This window comes from Semicossyphus pulcher, unplaced genomic scaffold (genome assembly GCF_022749685.1).
Source record: "Semicossyphus pulcher isolate SPU_LCO1_2020_fin unplaced genomic scaffold, fSemPul1.0.p SCAF_7, whole genome shotgun sequence".
Taxonomy (NCBI): domain Eukaryota; kingdom Metazoa; phylum Chordata; class Actinopteri; order Labriformes; family Labridae; genus Semicossyphus; species Semicossyphus pulcher.
Window position 1 is genome coordinate 32,120,522 of NW_027211748.1, and position 3,368 is coordinate 32,123,889.

At 37.5% G+C, this 3,368-nt stretch overlaps 1 long non-coding RNA gene across 1 annotated transcript; it reads right to left on the reverse strand.

Annotated features, from left to right (window-relative positions):
* Positions 1 to 800: 800 nt before the first annotated feature.
* On the reverse strand, positions 801 to 2,323 carry LOC138612247 (uncharacterized). Its single transcript, XR_011309628.1, has 3 exons — positions 2,257 to 2,323; positions 2,081 to 2,160; positions 801 to 1,223 (listed from the first exon to the last, which is right to left on the reverse strand). It is a non-coding gene; the product is annotated as an uncharacterized lncRNA (long non-coding RNA).
* Positions 2,324 to 3,368: the final 1,045 nt, after the last annotated feature.

Consider the following 3,368-nt stretch of genomic DNA (forward strand, 5'->3'; position numbering starts at 1 on the left):
AGTTCAACAAACAGATAAATCAGGTAATAAAATTAAGTTTCATGCAGCTCCGCACTGTCTCAACAATTTGATCTTTTCTCTGTACTTCCAAACTTCCGACCTGGAGAAAGTTATTCACGCCTTCATCTCCGCCCGTTTCGATTAGTGTCGCTGTCTTTATGTTGGTATCCCTCAGTCCAGTTTGTCCCGCCTCCAGCTAGAACAAACTGCAGCAGCCAGAGTTCTAACTAGAACAAAGAGGAGAGAGCACATCACTCCTGTCCTTGCCTCTCTTCACTGGCTGCCTGTGACTTACAGAATTCAGATTAAAATCCTCCTGTTTGTCTTCAAAGCGTTGAAGGGTCTCGTCCCTTCATTCATCACAGAACTCCTGTCTCCATATCTGCCAGAAAACTCAGATCCTCTGTCCCACGCTCTCGGACTAAGTGTTACGGGGACAGGGCTTTCTCTATCGCAGCTCCAAAACTGTGGACTTCTCTTCCTCCATCCATCAGACTGATTATTACTATTATTATTATTATATTATATTTGTTATTACCGCTGTTGTTTTTATTGTTATTTTCATCATTATTAGTGGTCGTGGTTTTAGTTTCCCCGTTTTTAATGTGAAGTGTAACCCTGCTATGGCTTAGAAATAGAGTATACAGGTAGTAATAGTCAACAAGGTGGATAATGAATGGACCAGTATCAGAAGGCACTAGATTTTTAAGAGCCAGTATTTGAATATCAATAATGAGTCAGACAACAATGAATGAGTTTTGTTTGACCACTTATTATTATGAGTAAATAACATGGGAAGAACAATGATTTGTGCAAAATACAGTATATGAAAAATAACAAACTAAAATAATAAAGCCGGCAAAATAAAACCCTTTTCTGTCCCAAAGTTAACCTTTCTTGCGTTGGGGCCCTTTTTCCTGACTGTGTCAGTGTTGAGTATGTTTTGTCCTACCACACAATCCGTGAGGGAGGAATCAAGGAACCTGTTACACCGTCAGTGTCCAGTATCCGTAGTTCGACTCGGCTCGCCACCCAGTACACACTGGGAATCTCGGGATCTGAAGACCGTCCGAAGATCTGTAGGGTTGAAGACCTTGGAGTCTCATATCAGTCTGGGCTCCTCAGTGAAGCAGAAGGGCATAGGGTCTCCTTCTGTATCAAGCACTCCAGGAGTAGGTGGAACTCTCCCTCTCTTTTTTTAAATGGTATCACCAAAACCTGACCTACAAGCAGGTCAGATAAGATCCAAATAGCTCATGTTACATTCATACACTGTCTGTATAAATCATGTTTAGTATCTAAATTCTCATGAATTATCACCAATTAATAACACTGCAGTTTATACTAATTAGCTTAAATCATGTTCTCAAAAGAGTTAAGTTGTACAACAAAAATATATCTTCAGGTTCAAGTGGTTAATTTCAGTTGTGAAACTAAATACCTTAAAGGGCTCTTTCTTTTATTATACTCTTCAAGTATTCAGGGAACTAAAGTTACAATAATAACTATTTCCAAGTGCTTAATAACTGTAGCTATATTAGTAACCACTAAAACATCATTTTACAAACATAAAAATACCACATGAAGTGTACCTTTAATCATGTCACAATGAAATGAATTAAATCACATAAAGTGCATATAACCAAATGAATGCTTATGCAGTAACTTGGAGGTATTAAGGCTGAGGGTTCTAAATTATCTCTCCTTGTGCTAGCAACAGTGAGAGAGGCACTAAAAATTAACCTCTTCTATCACTGTAAACCATTCACTATTATCTTTTAAACAACATCAATAGTCAACAACAGTTGAAAAACTAAATATCAAAAATATCCTCTTCTTTTATGAACAACAACAAAATAACCAGTGTGTTTTTGCAGTGTACACATGAACTCAAGAGAACTATGCTAGCTTTGTGGCTATGCTCAAGCTAACAGGCTATTAACACTTCAATACAGCAATTTCAGATTAGCTAGCACCATTAACACCTTTTTTTTACAGCCTTTAGCGAATTAACATAAATATCGACCGAATATCAGACGACTTACAGTCAACCTTACAGCGATACAATGTTTTCACTCACCGCTGGATCAATGAACGCATGGCTCTTACTGCATTTCACTCGGCTGGTCAGTGAATTGCACCGGAGTCTCTCGCGCTGTTCTACAGGATTCAAACGCGACAAAATACCATTCGGTAGTTGTTTAACAACATCAAGAGTAAGGATGGCTTAATTTGAAAGCTTATTTTTAATCTTACCAAGCGGATGGCAATAAATTAACCTCCGTGTATCACACAGCATCACCTGCTGCAATCGTCTTTCCCCCGGGAAAAGAGTAACAATGACAGGAAACGAAACTTAAAAGTTGAACAGCTAAGGCTCATGGGATTTGGAGTTTGTCAACAGAAACTGGCTAGTTTCATTCTTACTGCTTGTAGAACAACTTCTAATAGATTTTATATATCCATGTAATGACTTGAATGGACATTATTTATTTCAAAGGCATTTTTAAATCAGTTTTTACTTCTAATCAACTTGAAATGAATTAGTTATTTACTTTTTTTTTTTTTTAAATTGTTTTTAAAGATTATGGTGACTTTTAGATGAATAGTTTTAAAGGCTCAATATATTGAAGCAGCATAAATTCAAGCCTGGGCTACAGAAGCACTTTGGATCAACTGTGTTGTGTGTAAGGTGCTGTCCTTCTACACTTTCTTAACTGTAGGAATGTCTTCAACCATAGCACTTCATTTGTAATATCATGATCTGTGGATACAAACAGATTTTTTTAACTCACGTAATGTACACCAAAAACTGTATAATTGTGGCGGTACTGATCCCCAGATTTCGGCTCATCAGGACAAAGCCTGAGGACAGGTTCCCAACCACATAAAAATACAATAAAAAAGAATGCCTCTTATCAAAAAACAAAGGCCTCTTCAATGACAGTAATGAACAAATGCCTCTTCTATAATAATGAACAAATGCCTCTTTGAAAATAAAGGGAACTGAAATATTGTTTCTTTGGCCTTTTTTTAAACGTAACTTTGGCCTCTTTATTTTTTCCCAAATCAAACAAACAAAAGGAAATGTGCAAAAAGGGCTTTCCAAAGAAAACAGCAAATGAGCATAATAACTAAAGCCTGCAGGCGCTAGGCTAACGTTTGGAGAGTGAGATTCTTGCACGAATGGCACTTTGACGTCCTGATGCAGGTCACATAGTTAAAAGAATAGCCTTTTATTCCACACGCTGTGTGAACATCACAACCATCAAATAAATAGACAAAAGAGCAAACAAATCTCATCGGGGCCTAACAAACCAGAGATACATGCTTAGACTTAAGCTGTTTTGGCAATTGAAGGAAGGCTC